The sequence below is a fragment of the Pygocentrus nattereri genome, chromosome 9, assembly GCF_015220715.1.
Source record: "Pygocentrus nattereri isolate fPygNat1 chromosome 9, fPygNat1.pri, whole genome shotgun sequence".
Classification (NCBI taxonomy): Eukaryota; Metazoa; Chordata; class Actinopteri; order Characiformes; family Serrasalmidae; genus Pygocentrus; species Pygocentrus nattereri.
Window position 1 is genome coordinate 20,760,709 of NC_051219.1, and position 24,821 is coordinate 20,785,529.

Below are 24,821 nucleotides of genomic sequence, written 5' to 3' on the forward strand. Positions count from 1 at the left end.
ATGCAGGGTTACAAGAATAGAGAACACTGAAAAGTTTGGAAGGGATACTAATCAAATAAGTATTCAAAAGAATTTTTGATACCTAGAGCCATTGGACATTTGAGACTGGAAGCTACTAGAAAGTTAATTGAACAGAACTATTGGTGTGCATTTACTACCTCTGAGCTGTTGACTGGAATACTCATCATTAAAATGTCTGCCAAGGGAGCACTTTGAGCTGAAATACGTCGGAAATGACGATTTTGATTTATGCTGGATGGTATTTGGTGAGTGTGATGTGTATTTTTTTTTTACGTAAATAGTTGTATTTGTAGAAAAAAGTAACGGCTAACTAGCTTAGCTGCTGTTACAGCCTATGCTAGAAGTTGCCATTGGTGAAGGGTAATGCTAACCGCCATTTTGTACTACTAAACAGTAATCCAGCTATGTGGTGTTACGAGGGTACAGAAGTGTGTATATATTGGAAAGAAAAAGTGCAATGTGCTTTGCAAACTGGTTTTGCATTATGTGTAGGTGTATTAAGATGTTATTTTTGTGAACAGGTCAATTTTTTGTTGGTTTGTTTCAACTCTCCCCTGCATTCGGCTGCACGTGGCACTCTTTGGACACGATGGCGAGCCAAGCCCACATCTAGAGGACAACGCACCAGACTTCAAGCACTATAGATGGACTTTTCTCTTGGCGCCTACACTCAACAGTGTGGTCGGACTGAAAATAGCAATTTCCCCACTGAACTTGAAAAATAAAACAACAAAAGGAAGACACACATTTTATTTCATTTTTTTAAACCACGGGTAGTTCTAACATTTCTATGGACAGTTGAAATAGTTCAAAGATACAAAGATAATTTGTATCTTGGTTATTGTCTGGTTGAATATTTGTTTTTGTTGTTTAATTTATGTCAAAAGTTTTGTTTTACAAGAACAAATGTTCATTATTTAAGGGTTGAGCATTAAGGGAACCAAAATAGGTGGAACTAAAACCATAAAGCAGCACTTTATAAACTAGAATTTAAAGATAAACTAACACCTTAACCATAAACAGAGGTTAATACTTACATTAGCTGACTTAAATCATGAACCCTAACTAAAAGTACAGCTATAAAAAGCTATTTAATTACCGAAACCTTTATAAAGTGCACCAATTAGACTGACGGACTTAAAAAAAATAGGTAAACTACTGATTGTCCAAGGACTGTGTCATTAAAATTAATTGATTTAACACAAGGTAAATATCTTGATTTATCTTTGTTGATTCTTTGAATTAGAGGGTAATTGAAGTCTTTGTGAATACTTGAAACTTCCTCACTATTGTTTTTCATTTTACTATTTGTTTTCATTGCTGTACATGAAATGTATTAATTCTGTCAAAGCTAAGAAATCACATTAATTCCTTAATACAAACTCGCATGATTTTATGTGCACTTGTCTCGTCCCTTTTTTAAAAAAAATACTATATGTAAAGTGCCGCTGCATGATATGAACCTACACTGGTCTATTCGGAACCCCTAACACCTAGTTTAGTACTAGAGCTGACGCATGGGTTACACAAGGTAAGTGAATAAGGGCAGCATATGTTCACAATGCCAGTTCTGGTCTCAGCATGGTATGGCAGAGGTTGTAGGACTGCAATGGCTTGCCTGAAATGATTGAGGATGCCCTCCTCAGGAAAGCTGAAGAGTTTCCAAGAATCACAAAGATATTCATAAGCTTCAGTGGCAGTTGTAGTGGGGACACTTGTTTTTTGCTCTGTAGTTATTTATAAAATGAAGAGGGAAAAATATTTTGCACTTCTTCCAAAAAACGAAAGAAACTCATGCAGAAAGTCAGACAGAGCCAGAGGATTCAGGTGAGGGAACCATTGAGACTGCACATAATGAGCAGGAAGAATGGTCAGCTGGAGAAACTGGCTCAGAGGGTGAAGACACACTAGAGCAGGGAGAGACAGATGTACATGACGAGTGTGAGGCCCAGAGAAAAGAGCCATTTATGTCCACAAGCACAGCACCATCAGGGTTGTGATGTCAGAAAGCTCTGTGTGAGACAGTGTATCTGTTGGGCAGCTGTAAATGTTTGCAGGTTTGTGGTTGAAGTTATTACAGCGTTACATTAAATCTCTGTGGTGTTACTCAGATTTTTCTAAATATTGGTTTGTTTTTGCTTTGATTTTATCTTTTACTCCAGATATCAGCAAATGTAGAGATGCTACACCAGTGCAGCCAATGTTGAGAATATATCCAAGGACTCTGATGAGAGACAGGAGGAGGAGTTTCAAGGCAGCCATTTGAATATGAAACAGAAAAAGAGTGAATAACATTGTAAAGCATTGCAAAAGCTTTGAAGGGTGATTGTTGTTAATCTGTTAGTTTAAGACGTGAGAAAATAACCTGTAAGAATACTGTTGGCAAGAAAACATACAAACCATAGAAGACAGCTGATGTAAAAGAAACAAAATGAAATATATATATATATATATATATATATATGAAACAAAAAAAATTTAATAGCATTTTAAATCATAGAAAAGACATTGAATTTGTTAATGTTTGTATGAAACATAAATACAGAAATCAGATTATACAAAATTGTAAATTGTGAAATTGCAACAAGCTGTATAAATAAAGTGTTGAATGATATTGAATGCATACATTTGTTTCTTAATGCCTGTAAAGAACCATAACCTAGAAAGAAATCGGCCCCTCTAACATAACCACTGGCCCTAGACTACCCCACTCTTGCTGTCTTCAAACGCAGACTGAAGACACATCTCTTTACACAGCACTTAAATGAGCATTGAATTAAGTATTGTTTGCAATATATTGTGCTGCACTTATGTTTTATTGTATTGCACAGTGTATTGTAGTATTGTATTGCATTGTACGGCACAGGGTTCTGTGTTCAACTCTGTTTCTTTTTTCTGGGTATCTATAGTGACTTTTGTTTCTAGCAGTACATGAGCTCAGGACTGCCTTTTCCTCTAACCTATTGGTGACTAGCAAAGTTACTTTCTCTAAATAGACAAAGCACTTCTTGTAAGTCGCTCTGGATAAGAACGTTTGCTAAATGCTGTAAATGTAAATGTAAACTTTGGCATCAGAGTGGCCAGAGCTCAATCCACCCTGACAACATGCTCTGAAGTAATCGAGAGAGCTGGATGACGAACAAACAACTTTGTTGTAGAGTCATTGGTTGGAAGGACACAGATCTTTCCCCTGACACAGATACAGTATATGTTACCAGACGACAGATCCGAGATCCCAACACCATCCCAGCTCAGTGGTGCAGAAGATTTTACCTTCACACTCTCACAGGCTGTGACATTTTGCAAGTTCACAAAGTTCAAGAGCAGTGCAACGGACCTCACAATGCACGATTCGCCCAAGCCATCCAGCATCAATGCATTCAGATCCAGCATTCTGAGTAACATACACTTTTATTTAGAGCGACTCGCAATGGACCTCACAATGCACCATTTGCCCAGCGTCTCGACCTTGGGTGAGTGATTTTCAGAGAAATGTGCATTGGAGGAGTACACAAGCCAACCAGCATCAAAACATTCAGAACTAGCATTCTGAGTAACAGATACACCTCTTTTCTTACACCTTGTACCAACAAAGTCCACATTTAAGAGACCACAGACACCATTACTTTCAGTGATGAAACAAGACTTTGGCAGTGAGGTGTTTCGAAGAACACTGCACATCGAAAAATTTGAGATTTGAGATGCCAAAATGTTTGGGTGGCACCGCTATCCTTCAGATCTCCCAGGCGCTGCCTCCTCAAGAACAGAGACCAAGCTTTAAAGAGTCTCTCATCTCTCTGCCACACTCTCAAGAGGAAACTAATCATGAAAGCACATTTTTTCAAACTTATGTTCAAATTGATCATCATTTACATTTACAGCATTTAGCAGTCGCTCTTATCCAGAGCGACTTACAAGAAGTGCTTTGTCTATCTAGAGAAAGTATCTTTGCTAGTTAATAATAGGTTAGAGAAAAAGATGCTAGAAACAAAAAGTCACTGTTGATCCCCAGAGAAAAGAAGCAGAGTCGAACACAGAACTCTGTGCAAGACAATATAATACACTATAATACAATAAATTACAACACACAGTGCAATACAATCAAATACAATGTATAAGTGCAGCACGATGTATTGCAATCAATGCTTAATTCAGTGCTCATTTAAGTGCTGTCTAAAGAGATGTGTCTTCAGTCTGCGTTTGAAGACGAGATTCTGCTGTACGGACAGCCAGTGGGAGTTCATTCCACTACTTGGGCGCCAGTACGGAGAACATTCTTGACGCTGGTCTTCCATGCGCTTTGAAGGATGGCGGGTCAAGTCGAGTTGTACTCCAAGCTCGAAGGGTTCATGGTACAGTTTGAGATTTCACCATTGCCATCAAGTAGGTAGGGGCTGGTCTATTTTTTGGCTTTGTAGGCAAGCATCAGGGTTTTAAATCTGATACGTGCAGCTACAGGAAGCCAGTGAAGGGAGCGCAGCAGTGGGGTGAGTTGCAGAGGCTTGATGGCCTGCATGGGAAGACCAACCAAGAGTGAGTTGCAGTAGTCAAGCGTTGAGATGACAAGAGACTGCACTAGCACCTGGGTAGCCTCTCGGGTGAGGAAGGGTCCTACGGATGTTGTACAGGAGATATCTGCATGAACGATAACTGGCCATCCAGAATCACACCAAGACTTCTTGCCTCTACAGACAGAGTCCTCAAATGAGATGGCAAGGTCATGATGAGGACCTGTAGTTGCAGGGATGAATATCAGCTCAGTCTTGCTAGGATTGAGCTTCAGATGGTGAAGAGATGTCAGACAGACATGCCGCGATGCAACTGGAAACCTGTGTTTCAGAGAGTGACAAAGAAAGCATTAGTTGAGGGTCATTCAGCAAAACAGTGATAAGAGAGGCCATGAGAAGATATTACATAACCAAGAGAGCTAGTGTAAAGAGTAGAGAAGCAGGGTATCCAAGAGAATTGCAGAGTTAGGATGAAAAATGATATGCGGGAAGTAACGGGAGGGGTGGTAATTTCATCACCCCAAGAGGGCTATAAAAAAAGGATGTCTTGTGATAATTTGCATTTGGTTGTCCAGAAACCATCTTGCAACCTGAAGCCAATAAATGAAGATGGGACCTTTTCCTCCCTTCCAAAAGAACTCATCGACTGAAGTTTGTTTTTCTTTTCTTTTACTGTTTGCAGACTATGTCTAATTTTATTACCCTTATTGCATAAGAGAGCAGAATAAATTTAGAGCTAAAACTTAACTTAGAATTAATTAGTTGTAACATAACACATGTCCGGACTTATGGTGGAGGCTGGATCGCTCTAAGTCCTGACAATTTCTTCAGGATGGGAAGTACTCTTGCAGTCTTGAAATTTGATGGAACTTCGCCTGATCTGGTTGAGGGTGAGGTCAAAGGATGATAGCAGTGGTAACAGGCAGGATGACTGCATCTTGTCCGATGGCAGGTTGAAGTCAACCAAGAGTATGAGCAGGGTTTCATCGATAGGGAAGAGACTCAGTGAGTGTGTCTAACTCATCAATGAAGTAGCCTAGAGGAGAGGGAGGATGATAAAGAACAATGATGAGTTTAGTGGGGAAAGATATAGTGATGGCATGGTACTCAAAGGAGGAAATTGAAAGATGAGAAAAGGCAAGTGGAGTGAAATGCCACTTTCTGGAGAAGAGCAAACCTGTGCCACCACCCCTGTCAGACTGTCTTGGAGAATGGGAGAAGTGAAAGGCAGAAGACAGGGCTGTTGGAGTGGTCGAGTTCATGGGGGTGATCCAGGCCTCCATCAACACCAGAAAGTGCAGTTAATGGAAAGATGCAAGGGCTGAAATTAAGTCTGTCTTCTTCACAGCAGATTGGCAATTCCAAAGCCCACATGCAAACCTGGTCTGAGATTCTAACAACCGTGGGGGATAGGTGAGGTTACAGGAATTACGGGTCCTGCGACGATGAGTGGTTCTATGTGATCTGTGGGAGGAGTTAACAGGTATTGTAAAGCACATGATCTTCTTCTTTCGGGTACTCCCTTTAGGGGTCGCCACAGCGGATCATCTGCCTCCATCTTGCCCTATCCATTGCCTCCTCTACTTTCACACCACCCATCTCCATGTCCACCTTCACTACATCCATAAACCTTCTCTGAGGTCTACCTCTTCTCCTTCTACCCGGCAGCTCCATCTCCAACATTCTTTGCCCAATATATCCACTATTCCTCCTCAACACATGTCCAAAGCACATCTCAACCTGGCCTCTCTGGCTTTATTTCCAAACTGCTCCACCTTCACTGTCCCTCTGATTTGCTCATTTCTAATCTTGTCCATCCTTGTCACTCCCAACGAAAATCTCAGCATCTTCATCTCCGCCACCTCCAGGTCAGCCTCCTGTCTTTTAGACAGAGCTACAGTCATATGCTGTATTGATTTATTTATTTATTTTTACAGTTTTATTCAGATTCAGATTCCTTTATTGATCCCAGGGGGAAATTGCAGTTGTTACAGTTGCAGCCATTTATGTAAAAATAAACACTTTACTAATAATTTAAGACAATATAGAGCATTTACAGTATGTACAACAGATTTAAGTACTTAAGAATATAGTAAGGTGGCTGTGATTGTGATAGTAATAGGAAACATTAGGTATAAAGCAGTTACAATTATTTAAATTATTTAAATTAAGTTAGTGTCCCTCTGAGTTATTGCACACAATTGTTATTATTGCACATATGAACAGTTTCGTATTGAGTTTGTGAATCACACACTGAGGGAGGAGTTATAGAGTTTGATGGCAACAGGTAAGAATGACCTCCTGTGGCGCTCTGTGGTGCATTTTGGTAGAGTGAGTCTTGAGCTGAATGAGCTCTTGTGTCTCATCACTGTGTCGTAGAGTGGGTGGGTGCCATTGTTCATAATGGCCCGCAGTTTAGACAGCGTCCTCCTCTCCGACACTGTCCAGCTCCACACCCACAACATTTCCGGCCTTGCGGATCAATTTGTTGTGTCTGTTTGCATCTGCCACCCTCAGCCTGCTTCCCCAGCATGCAACAGCATAGAGGATAGCACTCGCCACCACAGACTCATAGAAGATCCTGAGCATAGTCCGGCAGATGTTGAAGGACCTCAGGCACCTCAGAAAATAGAGACGACTTTGGCCCTTCCTGTAGAGGGCGTCAGTGTTCTTAGCCCAGTCCAGTTTATTGTCAATATACACACCCAGATATTTGTAATCATCCACAGTGTCCACACTGACCCCGCTGATGGACACAGGGGTCACCGATGCCTTGTCCCTCCTCAGGTCCACCACCAGTTCCTTTGTCTTTGTCACATTGAGCCGCAGGTGGTTCCGCTCGCACCATGCGACAAAGTCCTTCACCATCGCCCTGTACTCATCCTCTTCACCCTTGCTGATACGTCCAACTATTGCAGAATCATCAGAAAACTTCTGAAGATGGCAAGTCTCTGTGCAGTAGCTGAAGTCCATGGTGTAGAGGGTGAAGAGGAAGGGAGAGAGGACAGTACCTTGTGGGACTCCAGTGTTGCTGACCACTCTGTCCGACACACAGTGCTGCAAGCGTACGTACTGTGGTCTGCCAGTCAGGTAGTCAACAATCCAGGCCACAAGGGGGGCATCTACCTGCATCACTGTGAGCTTATCACCCAGAAGAGCGGGCCAGACGGTGTTAAATGCACTGGAGAAGTCAAAAAACATGACCCTCACAGAGCTGGCTGGCTTATCCAGGTGAGCATAAACTCGGTTGAGCAGGTAGATGATGGTGTCTTCAACTCCCAGGCGGGGCTGATAGGCAAACTGGAGGGGATCTAGAAAAGGCTGGACTATGGGTCGGAGCTGATCCAAGACGAGCCTTTCCATGGTCTTCATGACATGAGACGTCAGTGCCACTGGCCTGTAGTCCTTGGCGTCACTGGGTCGTGGCGTCTTTGGGACAGGAAAATGCAGGATGTCTTCCACATCATGGGGACCCTCTGGAGACTCAGGCTCAAGTTGAAGACATGTTGAAGTACTCCACAAAGTTGGGTGGCACAGGCTTTAAGCACCCTGGGTGGAACCCCATCAGGGCCTGCAGCCTTGTTTGTGCGGAGTCTCTTCAGTTGTCTTCTCACCTGGTCAGCAGTGAGACACACTGTAGAGGTGGTGGGTGGGGGAGGGATGGAGGTGTGAGATGGGCTGTCACAAGAGTGGGGCAGGCTATCAGAGGAGTCAGGCTGGGGGGGGGGTGCGGGTTAAAGAACAGATTTTGCTTGTTGGCCCCGTCCACACTGACGTCTGCTCCTCTGTTGTTACTGGACTTGAAGCTGGTGATGGTCCTCATTCCATTCAAGACGTCCCTCATGTTGTTCTGCTGGAGTTTCCACTCCAGCTTCCTCCTATATTTGTCCTTCGCCTCCTTGATAGCTGTCCTCAGTTCCCTCTGGATCGTTCAATTATGTGTTCCGTCATTTTTACTGTAAAATAACAACAATGGCGTGTGATAATGAAGAATAAGGATTATTTTCATTTCAGGCTCCCAGCCATCCTTGCTGATAAAATGACGTTGTCATTGGGTGCTTGATGGTGTACCTCGGGGAATCGACAGATCAGCTCTTAAAAGAGTATGAGGTAAGGTGTACATGTGAAAAGAGAAAATAGTCATGTCTCTGTTTCTTTTCTTAGCTCACCTTGGGAAGGTCAACACCGATTAGCCACAACATAAAATCCTTAATTCTACATTCATTGTGCGTAGTTCTACACTTACAGACTGCAGTACTTCTGTTTCTCTGTGTACTTTATTACCCTGTTCTTCAGTGGTCAAGACCCCCACAGGACCACCACAGAGCAGGTGTTATGTGGGGGGTGGATCACTGCAGTCATGCTGACAAGGTGGATATGTGTAGTGCATGTTGTGCTGGTACGTGTGGATCAGACAGCCATACTGCTGGAGTTGTTAAAGACTGTCCACTCAGTTAGACACTCCTGCTGGAGTTGCTGCCCCACCTTGTAGATGTAACATCAGAGACGATAGCTCATCTGCTGCAACACAGTTTGTGTTCCTCGTCCTTCATCAGTGCCCACAGGACGCAGTGCTGAGAATGATCAACCACCCACATAATGCCTGCTCTGTGGTGGTCCTGTGGCGGTCCTGACTATTGAAGAACAGAGGAATAAAGTACACAGAGAAACAGATGGACTACAGTCTGTAAGTGTAGAACTACAGAGTGCTTCTATATGGTCATGATAAAATGGACAAAAGGTTAAATACAAGGAGGGGGCTTTAATGAACTGGCTGTTATTTCAAGTCATTTTTCCAAGCTACTGGATTGGGCCTTTTTTAACATTCCAAGTGAACCTTTATCAACATGAAGTTCAGACAGATTTCCAGTCTGTGTTATATTTCTGTTATATACCTACCGTTTTTATGCATGGTAATTGGTTTATATAATTAAAATAAGCCATGGCACCAACAAGACATGATATTTGGTAGATTAAAAATATGAATAGAGCTGAAGTTCTAAAACTTTAGAAGTTGTACACATGAATAGGATTTGCAGTGTATGTGTGTCTAAATGCAGAACAATGTGTTAAAATGAGTTTATCCCTTTTATTTAGTATATCCAAATCATTTTTACCCAGTAAGCTTATATCAATTTCACACAGATCATTAGTAAATGGAAATGAATTCTCTCCAGATATTGAGTAAATGTAAATTCATTTTGTTCAAATACTTATTAAATTTGAATTTATTTTCCTTAATTAATTACTTTGTGTTTAATAAATATTTGAGTTATATTGACTCATAAATTGGCATGCTCTTACTAAATCCAACAAATTTTAAACTGTTGCTTTTATTAGCATGTACTTATTTTTTTGCTTAAATTTAGTTCACTTATCCAATATATTTGAATCAAAGTTTAAGTAATTAAAATCTACTCAATTATATTAGTGTCACTTTGTTGCTGTAATTTTTCAAGTAAGCACTGTTCACATTTTTACAGTGTACAGTCCACAGCTGACATGATTAAGAACACAACACTTAAAACATATCAAACTTTAACATGAATTACGCTCACCTGTTTAAAAACTCCCAATCCTACTCAGCAAGATCAGCTGCCAAACTTTTCCTTTGCCTCAGAGAAGACCAAACCGAAAGCATCTCACCTGGACAGGTAGAGGAACAGCAGCAGGTCGGCGTCTGAGCCCGAGAGAGGATTTCACACATCAGCGCTGTGGATTCAACACGGTGAGATTATTAATCCGAGAAATGAGGAAGATCGGCTGGAGATCAAAGCAGGACCGGCTGCTTGTGTTTCCTCGCGGTTTAAACCCGTTTTAATCCGAACTCAGAACCGGACTAAACTCCTCGGTTCTTCCCGAGATGAAAGGCCTGAAAGGTTTGAGTTAAACAGGTTTAACTGTAGAGAAACGCTGTAAAACTGGATTTACTGAAGGAGCAGCGACCAGCGCTGCTTTACCTTCAGCTCCACTCGCGCTTTCACTCACACAAACTCCAGGTCCATCAATATATTTCACATGTTTATGTTCCTGAACTCGCAGATTGTCTGAATGTAGAGCGCGTTGTTTAATCCGGGTTTCTTAAACGGGATTATTTAAGGGGAGCGTCGATTAAAAACACAGGCTGTAAAGGCGCGTTCATGTGCAGTAGCGCTGTTTCACCAGAAGAGGGAGCATAAAGACCGCAGATCTACCTGCTGTCACCAATCCTCCTCCTGGAGATTTACTGTCCTGCAGAGTCCAGTTCAACCTGCATCTGACACGCTGCCCAGCTCTGACCTCACACTGACTCCTCTGATCCAGCCAATCAGGGGCTTCTGGAGGTCATTAGCTGGAGCAGGTGTGGCGGGTTGAGGTGAGAATGAGGCTCTACAGGAAGAGAGACTCTCTGCACTCTTATACAAGCTGGTTCTTCCACTGGGACAAGCTTGACATCATAACTACAGAAGAATCCTTTGGGTGTTATCTAGAATCCTTTTCAATAAAGTTTTATGTAGAACCATCGACCATGCAGAGAACCCTTTAATCATACAAAGGGCTGTTTGATTGTTGTTGGTTCTATATAAAACTATTTCTTTAGAACCCTTGAAGAACCCTCTTTTTCTGGAGTGTAGGACCAGGTTTGGTGAACGCTGCTTTCGAGGAAAAGAATCTTTTGAAGAAAATAGCTGGTCATGATTTGAACATTAAGGAAAAGCAGAACCTAATATTGTAATTCTTTCCCAGTGACCCCAAAAAGTTCACCCTTAACTTGGTCAAAGATGTAACAATAATGATTTGCCCAGCAATGTAACACAAAGTCTTGGTAACACAGTATAAAAACTTTGATTAGAACATCATTAAGTAACCATTATTCATTATGAGCAAATCATCTGTACATCAGAATTGTAACATCTACAAATGTTTATACGTAATAGTTCATGTAAATCATTTTTGTGTATTCATAATACCTGTACCAAAGAATAAGCATATGCTGGTGTGACCACCTGAGACAGTTAGTAGCACCAGTGTGACCACCTGAGACAGTTAGTAGCACCAGTGAGACCAACTGAGAGTTAGTAGCAGCAGTGTGGCCACTGGAGAAGTTGGTCTGGAGCCCTGCCCAGTTTACTGGCAGCTCATATAAATCATTAATCAGTGAGAAACTCAGTAAGTCATACATATTTGACTGGAACACAACCAGAGGGCTCACAGTGCATCTTCTGAAGGTGCAGGGAAAAACTCAAAGGGCTGACTTGGCGACTTCAGGAAGTCGGTCACTTGAGTTTATAAGGTCAGACTGAAGGCCTGTCTCTAATATTCAGATCATGCCACTGAGAAATGATCACGGTTAAATTTTCAGACAGAGGTAAAATATTATCTATTTGACAAAATGATCAGCTTAAAGTCCTAAAATAAATAATTTCTCAAACTATAATGATTCATTAACTGTGGTCAACTCTGAATAACATTACTGGTCATTTACTACATTTTCAGTTTTACATCATCAGAAAAACTCTCACATTAAGCCCTCAAATAGCTCTTATTACTCGTAGACATTCTGATGTTTTATTATATAATTTATTGAATTCATTCCTGGTTTTTATTGCTAAATCATTTCATTATTAGGTTGTGCAAGGAGAAGCAATATTTTTTCTTTTCTTTTATGAATGAGATTTAAGGTGTTTGTTCCCTTAGTAATAACCTTTAATAAATAATACATTTTCCAACAATGCAACAAATCGTAACAAACCTCTTTGAAAAAGGGTCTGTTTACTTTATCTGAAGGGGACTCTTATTCTAGCAACTTGTAACTTTGCACAGAATGGAATCACAGCCTTAAACTGTGAGCACAAAGTTCATATTTGCACCTGTAATATATAAAAAACACACAAATGGGGATCATCCAGTGTTATGGTCATGAAGTCTTTTGAGAAAGAACTGTCCGTTGAGAACTGACCAGTGTCTTTGAGTCCAAATCAGGGTTTAAGTCTCTGCTTGAAAGGAAACAAAGGACTGATCTCACCTAGTGAGCAGCTTGAGCACAAAAGGTGTTGCTACAGCTTCAGATGATCAATTGAAATTGCAAAGTGGTGAGATGACCCTAATCCTTAAGGCCCATGTAAAAGTCCAACATCAAAGGAGATCAGGCGTTTGGTCAGCGACCCTCCGTTCCATCATCCGTAATCCGTCCCATAACAGTTCAAAAATGGATTAAAACAAAGTCCTTCTACAAAACAACAAAACATCATCAATTTCCTCATCAAGATGTCACACTTTTCAATAACCACACTTTCATTTGTATAAATGTCCTTTTGTAGTTAAATTGAGCATAAAATCTTTGATTTCCCAATATAAGAACTACACATGAAACAAACAAGCAGCAGCAGCAGCAGCAATGACCCACTTCTTCATTGCACTACAAATCTTTTGAATTACATTAATCTTGTTCTTGTGGGTCCACACCACACATCTACAAAGTTTGCCATGTGAATAACTTTCCAGTGACCAATAGACAACCCACATATGTCTAATTCCCTCCCATTTAGTGTGGAAGCTGGTGTAAAATTTACCTTCATAAGGCTGATGTGGCTATAACTAATCTCTACGCTCCCCATGTCCCACGTCTCTTTCTTCCAGTCTGAGAAACTTACCAGGCAACAGTCAACTTGTTAGCAAGGGCTAACCCAACCAGCAGCACTAAAAGGTAGCAAGTTCATCTGTGTCCATCTTTCTGTGTGTCTGTTGTTCTTTCAGTTGGTTCGTCTAGCTGTCTTTGTCAGCGTGTCATGAAAACAACCTGCATATGTAGAGTAGAGCTGTGAGTTCTGATCATTCTGATATTCAGGGATCAATAACAGTAAAACTAAATACAGTCAATAAAAGCTGCACTGAAATGTTGAAAGTTTAATATAATGAGTTCTATATTGATGTGCTCTGAAAGCCTCGAGTGAGGCTCCTTCCTCCTTTTCTACTCAGACAACTGCAGTTTGTCATGTTCAGATGTTTCAGATATTATTAATAAACTGAGTGTCTTTAGGTGCATCGTTTTCTGAAGATTTGCATGTGTGATGAAACATGTTTGAGAACATTGCAGTAAAGTTCATTCCCATCAGCTTCTTACCTGGAAATGTCCTGCCTGACTAGTTCAGGTGGTGTTTTTTATGGGCCGATATTCTGAAATATTCTGCTATCGGCACGTTGTTGAAGGATAACAGCTGTAGTGCTACGGATTATGCAGATTATAAACAGGCTGGTAATCCTCATTCATGAATGAGAGAAGCTATTGAGGTGTTAATTACTCTTAGTGTAATGTTAAGTCTGGGTCATAGGGTCATAATGCAAGACAGGCAAACATACAGAAAGAGCTCCTCCACTAAGTACATGAAAATAAAGACGTGTGATGATCAGTTTAATCAGCATTTCTAATGGATTAGTCTGATTATTAATGATGTTTGTGTTTCTGTGTTTGATCCTCTTAGGCTGAACTCAACAGAAACAGCACTGCAGATAAACTCTCTGGTGGAGAAAACTGAAGACCTTCATCTGGATTCTTATCAACCAGTGAACGATGTCCTGACCAGAATCTTAGAGACACACAAAACGAGCATGAAGAACAAGTATGAGAGCTTATTTGAGGGAATCAGAACAGAAGAGAATAAAACCCTCCTGAACAGGATTTACACACAGCTCTACATCATAGAGGGAGAGAGAGAAGGAGTGAATGAGGAACATGAGGTTCTACAGATGGACAAAACATCCAGGAGATGCTTACAAGACATTCCAATCAAATGCTTTAAATCTTTAAAGAAGAAACAGAAAAGGGGAATTTTAGAGCTGAGACAGCTAAACGTATCAGGCAAAATAGAACAAAAGAGGATGAAGAACCAAAACAGCGAAAGATCAAAGCAGTTCTGACTAAAGGAATCGCTGGAATTGGGAAAAACTGTCTCAGTGCAGAAGTTCATTCTGGACTGGGCTGAAGGAAAAGCCAATCAGGATGTAGATGTCATGTTTGTGCTTCCGTTCCGGGAGCTGAACCTGATTAAAGATGATTAATACAGTCTTCATGGACTTCTGTGTGGTTTCCATCCTGAGCTCAAAGATCTGGACCCAAAGGTTTATGATCAGATCAAAGCTGTGATTATATTTGATGGTCTGGATGAAAGTAGAATTCCACTGGACTTTGAACAGTGTGAGGAAGTATCTGACATCACCATGACATCATCAGTGGGTGTGTTGATGACAAACCTCATCAAAGGAGAGCTGTTTCCCTCTGCTCTGATCTGGATCACCTCCAGACCAGCAGCAGCCAATCAGATCCCTCCTAAATACGTCAACCGTGTGACAGAGATTCAGGGATTCAGTAACCAACAGAAGGAGGAGTACTTCAGGAAGAGGATCAGTGATGAAGACCAAGCCAAGAGTATCATTTCCCACATTAAGACAGTGAGGAGCCTCCACATCATGTGCCACATTCCAGTCTTCTGCTGGATCTCGGCCACTGTTCTACAGAGAATCATGAAGCAGCATCATACAGAAATCCCTAAAACTCTGACTGAAATGTACTCACACTTCCTGCTCACTCAGACCAGCATGAAGAATGAGAAGTATGAGGAGACCCAAAGAACCTGCTGGAGTCCAACAGAACCATGATTCTTAAACTGGCTGAACTGGCTTTCAAACAGCTGATGAAGGGCATTGTGATGTTCTATGAAGAGGATCTGAGAGAGTGTGGCATTGATGTCACTGACGCCTCAGTGTATTCTGGGATTTTCACTGAGATCTTTAGGGAGGAATGTGTGCTTTTCCAGAGGAAGGTCTACAGCTTTGTTCATCTGAGCTTTCAGGAGTTCCTGGCTGCTGTCTTTGTGTTTCACTGCTATGAGAGCAAAATCATGGAGCCACTGCAGTGTTTAAAACCAAGTAATAAAGTGTGGGCTAAGATTTTTCCATTGGATGAGTTGCTGGAAGGATCAGTGCATAAAACCTTAGAGAGTCAGAGCAGACACCTGGACCTTTTCCTACATTTCCTGCTGGGAATTTCACTTGAGTCCAATCAGGAATTTCTACAGGGTCTACTGACACACATACAGAGACCACCAGAGAGAATTAAAGAGTGCATCAAAGAAGTAATAAAAAAAAAAAACACAGATGAACGAGATCACATCTCAACTGAGAGATCCATTAATCTGTTCTTCTGTCTGTCTGAAATGAATGACCAGACTCTCTTCAGACAGATTGAGGAGTATCTAAGATCAGAGAAACACTGAGAAGATCTTTCTCCTGCACAGTGTTCAGCACTAGCCTACATGATTCTGAACTCTGAGGAGGTTCTGGATGAGCTGGACCTGAAGAAATGCATGACATCAGAGGAGGGTTATAGGAGACTGATCCCAGCTGTGACTCTCTGCAGAAAAGCTCTGTAAGTCTATTATCTTCAGACTAATATAACTATTAATATTATTAAAATATTGATGATTTAATATGACAACAAATTGGGTAAAGGGTTAAAATATTTTTGGTTATATAGTGTTTAGGTTTTGGAGTCTTTCAGCAGGTACATTAATTTTCCACTTTAGCAGAAACCTCCTTTGTAGCTTAACCTTGTTGGAGTCACTTGCAGACTGTAGCCCAGGGGTGCACAAGTGACAGTCCTGGAAGGTCAGCATCCAGCAGAGTTTGGTGATTTACCTGCTCAAACACACCTGATTCCACTTCTCTTTTAAATGCCAGGTTTATTAGGGATGGTTGAGTAACCTCTTAGTCTCTTAACTGTTTCTTACCAGGTAATGTGATATTTGTTTTAAAAAATACAGGTTTTTTATTTAAACATTTATCATATATATTTTTCATAAAATCAGCAAATGATCTTACATAGTCCAGCATGAGTGGAGACATGCACATCGAGTACAGAAAATGTCTCTAACTGATAGCAATGCTTAGCCAAGCAGATTGTAAAGTAAACATATTTTGTTCTGAATGCCTGAGATTGCAGAGCTATCAGATATTGGAGATCACATAAAGACAGAAGCATTATAACAGTACTTTTCATTGCTGACTGGTTAGCTGCAGGCATCACTCTCAATCCTCATTGAATCCCACATGTGCTAGAGAAACCAAATGATCATAACAATATTGTTGTACAAAAAAATACTTTTCATATTAAATCAGAATGTATTTTAGAATTTAGAACCGATTTGTCAACTGTGTTTGCACACTAGTGAACACACATACTAGGGGGCAGTGAGCACACTTGCCCAGAGCAGTTGTCAGCCCTATCCACAGTGCCTGGGGAGCAGGTTGGGGGTTAGGTGCTCAAGGGCATTTCAGTCATGGACTGTCAGGCAAGGGGATTGAATCGGCAACCTTCCAGTCACAGGGCTGGTTCCCTAACCTCCATCCCACGACTGCCCCAATTGCATATATATGCATCTCAATAAACAAAACAGAAAAACGAAATACTAAAAGCTTTTAAACCCAGTGTGGGAAGTTGGAGAATAAATAGCTCTGTTAACTTAGTCATCTAACTTACTAACATAACCCTGCAAATAACATTAATATGTGATCAGAAATCAACACTATTGTAGTTGAGGATAAACAATGTCTTCTTCAGAAATATGAGACCATATTAAATAGTACTAATTGTAATTTAACCTATCTTACTCCTATAGCAAAAACACAACTTGTTCATATCTAAGAAAGGGAGGAGGGTTACCCTTGGTCAGAGTTCGTTCATCCAGACAGATCACAACATACTGTTCACAAATAACTAGCTTATTTATTAATAAGGCTAGCAGAGGCAGCCTGGGAATCCGACCTGAGCATATGAGTGAGTTTCAGGACTTACTGTGCCTGTGGGGAATCTGTTGTTCTACTTATGTGGGTTGTGGGTCTGGTTGCTTGGGTTCAGCAGGCAGCTTCTTATTGAGCTAAAACAAGCAAATTTGGGCAAACTCAGTATTGAACTTTTCACTGTGGCAAGACACGTTTCCTTGGCTGGAGACAGTAGAATGGTTGGCTGGTGCAGAAGGAATGCCAGTGTCACTCACTCCACACCAGTGTACAAATTGCCCCAAGTCTCTGGCTGGGCTTTGGGATCAACCTTGCTACACTATATACACAATATAATAAAGTAGATGAGTATTATAAATGGGGAAATGTTATAAATTAACCTGGAGGGCATATTATAAGAGAGAGTTAATTGTGCTAGTGCTAATAATTCTTTTATATGTAATTCTAATGTTAATATTTAATTGCAGTCTGTACCCTGTTTTGTTCGGGTTCCCTGTGAAGGTCATTGAGCTTGGTAGGGGGCAGTAATGCATGGAAAGTTGTAGTGTGAAGTGTAATGAGTGTTTTATGTGTGTGGAATTATTTGTTTTGTTGTGTTAAATTGTGTGTTGTGTAGGTTTTTCAGAGGTGCAAGTTATTACTGCTTTTGTGTTTCTTTTAATTCTATATTTTGGGTACAGTCTTTATGCCCATCTAGCCATACTAAACATATGAACTAAAGCTATTTATGTTTAATAAAATCAATAGCACTTTCCTTATGCTTTTATTTACGAAAGTATTATTTTAAACTCAAAACTCATAGAACTCACTTCAATTTGGCACCCCTTGTTTTAATTGTTCTATATTCTGTTTTCTTTTACAGACTTGCTGGCTGTAATCTCACCAGTGACTCATTTGAAACCATCTGTCCTGCTCTACAGTCAGCAAACTGTCCTCTCAAAGATCTGAACCTCAGTAGCAATGACCTGCAGGATTCAGGAGTGGAGCTGCTCTCTGCTGGACTGAAGAGTTCACACTGCAAACTGGAGACACTCAGGTGAACTTTCTGTGAATTTATTCTTATTGTACTTGTACAACCACCAACACAGTAATGTTAAAACTACTTTAAAATGGTATATTTTACTTTCAAACTTGCAGTAATCTACAGAAATATGTCAAAAATGTCAATAACATGAACCTTACCAGTTACCCTTTAGTTACCTTTACATATTTAAGTTGTTATAATATGATAGTTAATACTCACTAATATGGTCTAAAAAAAATTTTTTTTTCTGTCTATTTATTGATTTATTTCTGAAATGACTTGTTTATTTCAGTGTGTCTTTCATCATGCTAGAAATATATAAAATTGCCCAAAAGGACATGTTTGCATAATCCTTGTATGTGGAACATACTAGGCAAAGCAAAGTGATTCTAGAAGTATAAAACAAGGTGCAAATTAATCGGATTAATAGATTGATCAGACCAGAAAATGGGTGACTTTTAATTCTTGGACATTTGGATTCACATTCCTGTTTAAGTTATACTATCTTCGTAATTCCTCTGCAGACTGGCTTCCTGTAATCTTAATGGCAAAGCTTGTGAAATTCTCAGCTGTATTCTGCAGTCAGCAAACTTCTCTCTGAAAGAGCTGGACCTCAGTAACAATGACCTCTAGGATTCAGGAATGGGAGTGCTCTCAGCAGGACTGAAGATTTCACACTGTATGCTGGAAATACTCAGGTAATTAATCACCTTTGTCTAATTGATCACATTTGACAAAATTGAAAGTAAAGATTTTTCCATATAAAAAGCAGTGCAATATGCTCCTGGTAGCATCTCCCAAGGTGAACAGGTCTGGAATGAAGACCCAGATTAACTTGATCCAAAAAACTCTCCATGACAAAGGGTCGCCATTAACCCACGAACCCCCTGGTGGACACAGGTGGTAAGGGAGGCCATCAAGCTGAAGAAAGATGCCTTTAGCGACTGGATGACTACCAGGGTATCACACTGCTCAGATTTCCTGGGAAAGTTGAACCTCAGACTGAGGAGGAACAATGTGGATTCTGTCCTGGCTGTGGAACAATGGACCAGCTTTTCACCCTCTCACCGATTTCTTGACAGGGCACGGGAATTTATCACCCAGTCTACATGTGTTTTGTGGACTTGGAGAAGGCTTCCGATCGTGTTCCCCAGGATATGTTGTGGGAGGTCCTCCGGACCTCCAGGGCTACTACTCTGGGACATTTAATCTCTGTGCTCCTGGAGTGAGAGCTGTATTTGTATACTCAGCATTAAGTCAGACTCTTTCAGTGTTAGCGTTGGACAGGGTTTGTGCCTTGTCTCCGCTCCTGTTTGTTAAATTCATGGACAGGGTGTCAAGGCATAGTCAAGGTCAGGAGGGCATTATGTGTCCTATGTGGTCCTAGCCCTGAAGGAGTATAAGTATCTCAGAGTCTTGTTCACAAGTGATGGGAAGAGGGATCATGAGATCTGCCGCAGGCTGGGACAGGTGGTAGTAGTAGTGGTCACTGTATCTGACTGTAGTGGTGAAGAGGGAACTGAGCCTTAAAGCTCTCTGTTTACAGGCCGGTCCACATCCTAACCTGACATCCTGACTGAAAGAATGAGACCATGAATAAAAGCGGCGGAAATAAGCTTTCTTTGCAGGGTGGTGGGCTACACTTTACTTGATAGGGTGAGGACCTCGCAGTATAGCTACTATTCCTCCAGATTGAGGGGAGCCAGTTGAGGTGGTTCAGGCATCTGGTCCGGATGCCCACTGGACACCTCCCAGTGGGGGTGTATCAGGCATGACCTACTGGGATGAGACACCAGGGTAATCCTAGGACCTGCTGGAGAGATTATATCTCCAAGTTGGCCTGGGAGCGGCTTGGGGTCCCCTGGAATTAATTTTTGTTTAATGGCGCCTGCTGACTCTGGCCCTTCTATGCTTGTGCATGACTCCAGATCTTCTTCTCCTCTATAAACTCCTGCAGAATTCCTTATGTAGTAACTATAATTTTAATCATAATTTATTTATCACATAAATTCTTTAGTAACATTATTTTCCTATGTCAACACCGGAGTCACAAGAACCCGAACATGAATTTGATTAAATTTTCATCATCATCATCATCATCCAATGAGAGCAAAAGTGGCTCCATATTCCTATTCATCTATGTCTGTAGGCATCTCACTTTTGTTCTCATTCATACAGCTTGTGGAGGCTCTCAAACTTAACTGTAGTTTTCCACTTTGTTGTTGCTTTTTGCGGCTTGTTGGTTTATCCATAGTTCTCCTTTGAACACTGTCCAGTGTAGTTTGTTGAATTAGTTATATTGCTACATCAGTGTATATATGTTGAGTTAGTATATGTTGAAATTGCATTTGATGAAAAATGGTGTAAATGATGCTTCAGACTTATATCAGTAGCTGGCAATAACTTCCAGAGATTCATCAATGGAATTTGTCAACTCACCACTTGGAACTTGCTGATATGTATTTGAGCAAGAGGGATACAGTCATAGAGCAACGGGGCTTTAGTCCATAAGGATGGTCCAAAAGGTCAAACTAGGGAAATGTGTTGGCCGCATTACATTTTTGGCATTAATAAACCATTAATCAATCATTTCTTCTACTTAATTCCTTTCAAATATTATAGGATGTAAAGAAAATCTGAGAGATTTGATGAAGGCTTGTGAGAACATAAAAATGTAATCTTTGTAAATCTGGCTTGATCCACTTTAATATTCAGTCCTTGATAATCACACATGAAGTACTAGGCCATTTGGAAAATGTATGCATGCGTGTCCTTTCAGGTTAGAGGTATGTTCACAACAGTGGCAGGTATCTGTCACTTTCAAACATGAATGTAAACCTTCAAGGCAGAAAGACTAAGAAAAAAATCTGAATGGAGCAATTAAACTTACTAATGAAGAACATATCTACATTAGCTGTGATACCCACCTAGAATTGAGAACTGTATTTGAAACATTGGCTAGCTAGCTAATTACATCTGCAAATTGAACAAATACAGCAGATACAGTTAGCTAACATAGTGACTGTTGGCCACCTGAAAAGGAAAAAGTAGTAAGTCAAGGAAACTGCAAAGAAATGAAAGGTCTTTACTCAGCCAAATGAATGTTTGTTCAAGAGAGAGATATGTATGGATTAATATCCAAGACTCATTTGATATAAGGAAAAAAAATTATTTCAATATTTTTGTTTATTTACACATACACCTGCGTGTCCCCCAGTATTGGCCACCATTGGTCGTTTTGGATTCTTTCTAACTCGTCTGTTTGCTCAATTCTCATAGAACCATATTTTATTAACAGTAGAACATAAACCACATATCATTGTGTTGAAAATGTTGAAATTGAGACATTTTACTATTTAATGAAAACTATTAACTTATTTAGAACTTGATGGCAGCAATGCATCTCAAAAAAGTGGAGATGGGGTAAATGTATGGAACAAGGATGATGGTGAATGTTGGATGGTCATGTTCTTCAGGTGGCAGTGCAGAAGTAAAATAGAAGAATGTTCTGTGGTCAGATGAATCAAAATTTGAAATTCTTTTTGGAAAACATGGATGCCGTGTCCTGCAGACTCAAGAGGAGAGGGATCACTCAGCTTATTATCAGCGCACAGTTCAAAAGCCTGCATCTCTGATGGTGTGGGTTGCATTAGTGCCTATGGCGTGGGTAGCTTATACATCTGGAAAGGCACCATCAATGCTGAACAGTATATAGAGGTTTTAGAACAACATATGCTCCTGTCCAGACAATGTCTCTTTCAGGGAAGGCTTTGTATATTTCAGCAAGACAATGCTAAAGCACATACTGCATCCATCACAACAGCATGGCTTTGAAGAAGAAGAGCTCAGGTGCTGAACCGACCTGCTTGCAATCCAGACCTTTGACAATTAGAAAGCATTTGGTGCATCATGAAATGAAAAATCTGGCGAAGAAGACCCAGGCCTGTTATCAACTAAAAGCCAACCAGACAAAAGTGGGAGTATATTCCTCTCCCCAAACTCTAGCAGCTGGTCTCCTCACTTCCCAGATGTTTACAGCCTGTTGTTAAAAGAAGAGGGGATGCTACACAATGGTAGACATGGCCTTGTCCCAGTTTTACATTTGTTTACATTTTACACAACAACCCAACTTTTTTTGTAATTGGGGTTGTAGTTACTATAGCGACAAAATTTTCACCTTAGGTCAAAGAGTGCTTTCCTGTAAAAATTTGAGATAAATGTTCATTGTAAAATGGAAATATTGTTGTGTGTTCCTGCAGTTTTACAACCAAAGAATTACAACATTATCAGCAATACTTAAATATTGCTTTTAGAATTTTTGCTCTTAGAAAATGTTACCAGAAATAAAAGTACAAATAGGATATTTTCACAGTCTAAATGACCTTATCAGTGGGGAAATAGCAATATTATGCTGTGTCAGTAGAAATGTCTTAAGGTAAGGCTGAATTCACCTTAAAAACAAATAAAACACATACAATAAGGAACAATAACTTATTATTTTATACTAAAGATATGCTAATGCATGGAGGATCCACTCAATGGATAGTACAAGTTGTTAGAACACCTGTCATGCTTCCAAATTAATTTATTAAAAAAAAAAATTTGTTTCATCAGAGGTGTTGATTTGTGCCAAATAAAAAGTTATCTTTGTGTCCTGAATGTGTTATCACATACAAAGACATCTGCATACACATTGTAGGAACATACAAAACACTAAAATCATGTAATTATTGACATTACATGAGACTTGCAAATGTTCTGGCATTACCTGCATTCTTTGACTAGCTAAAGCATAAGAGATCTAGACATGCATCGATAGAATTTATAAGCCAGTCATCAGTCAGGGATGACATGAAAATGGTCAAAGACAAAACTACAGAATTCATCCCTCACTGGGGATCATGTGACTGATTTTCTGGAATGGCAACTCAAGGTCAAAGCTCTTGCATGCCTTCCCTCTTTCCGCCCATTTATTTGGCCTTAATATGGTAACTGTTGTCATGAAACATTAGTTGCGATTTTGAGTGCAAATGGGAGAGCAATTTCTTTGCTGGTATGCTCCCCAATTTAGAAAATATTGAAGCAGTTTGACTCGCACAAGGTTGTTAAAATTGTGGATCTGCTGGCTTACTCCATGGACAAGATTTCTCCATTTGCAGCTTGAGGCAATGTGTGCTGATTTAAAAGCTCATCTGCAGTCATAGATGAGCTTTCAACAGAGACAAAATCAGTCTTCATGATAACTACTTTCACAGTAGACAAAGTAGTTGACAAACAATACAAGCAGATAAAGATTGTAAACTGTCACACAACATAGCTGGAGACAATAGAAAAGAACAATATAATATAAGAACTAGAACTAAGCTAGTTGAACTCAAGGATCATTCCTGCTGGAGCAAAGCTCAGCTTGTAGGATCAGGGCTCAGAAGGAGACAAGCCCATTGACTACATTCAAAATGTGATCAGAGTGCGGTACCCCTTTGCTGGAATATAAAGAGATGGATGGTGAAAATACAACATGTGTGTTCATCTTTCCATTTTTGCAGTATCAGGACAGGCAGTGATCGCTGAAGGTGTGTAGGGAGAATTGTCTGTTCAGGCTCCAAGCTTCATTCTGATGTTGATAACACAGCCACTAGCAAAAAGACAGCTTTTTTCCAATCCAGAGATCTTTAAAAGTAGCTGGTATAGAGGACTTTCTCCTATATCCAGCTTTACTAAAATCTTCATGACAGATACTGTGCACCATTTCACTTCATTGATGACCATCTGAGTGAAACTCCAGCTCATAATCAAGACAGTGGAGAGGATTACTGGATGCAGTATGACAATGCTTCAGGGCATCTACAACAGTGTGGTGATGAAGCACGCCGACAAGATTACCGCTGACCTTTCTCAATCCTGTACATCACCTTTTCCAGCCCCTCTCCTCTGGTAGATAATTCCGGGCAATCAAAGCATATATGGTTAGGCATACTAAAAGCTTTTTCCCTAGAGCTGTGGCACTCATTAACTGTAATGTATACCTTGCACTTAAAACTTAAATTGACCCTAACAATCATTACTGCCTGTATTTTAGTAACTCCTTGTACCATGATGTTTATTTGTACAACATCTGATCTGTTATATTTTTTTTACTTGCCATACATACAAGTGGAACATACTTGGCAAAACAAAGTGATTCTGGATTTGAATGTGAATGAATGTGTTTCTGTCAGAGCTAAGGTGCTTTAACAAGTTTCTGAATTCTTTCAGACATAACGATTATTTTGTATTTAGTTTGGGGTTGCTTGTTCTGAATAATGTAAGATGTCATATGTCTGGACCTCAGTAGCAGATCAGTTATTGGAAAGTGTGAAAGGACTTTATAATGAATAATCAATCAACAGAACATATACACAGGACATATACCACAAACGCTGCATGGGCAGGGCAAGAAACATCATCAAAGATGTTACCCACCCAAATCATAGACTTTTCAGCCTCTTACCATC

At 40.3% G+C, this 24,821-nt stretch overlaps 1 pseudogene; it reads left to right on the forward strand.

The window, feature by feature from the left end:
• Positions 1–4,328: 4,328 nt before the first annotated feature.
• The window catches only part of LOC108425481, a 28,976-nt pseudogene continuing 8,483 nt past the window's right edge, over positions 4,329–24,821 (forward strand).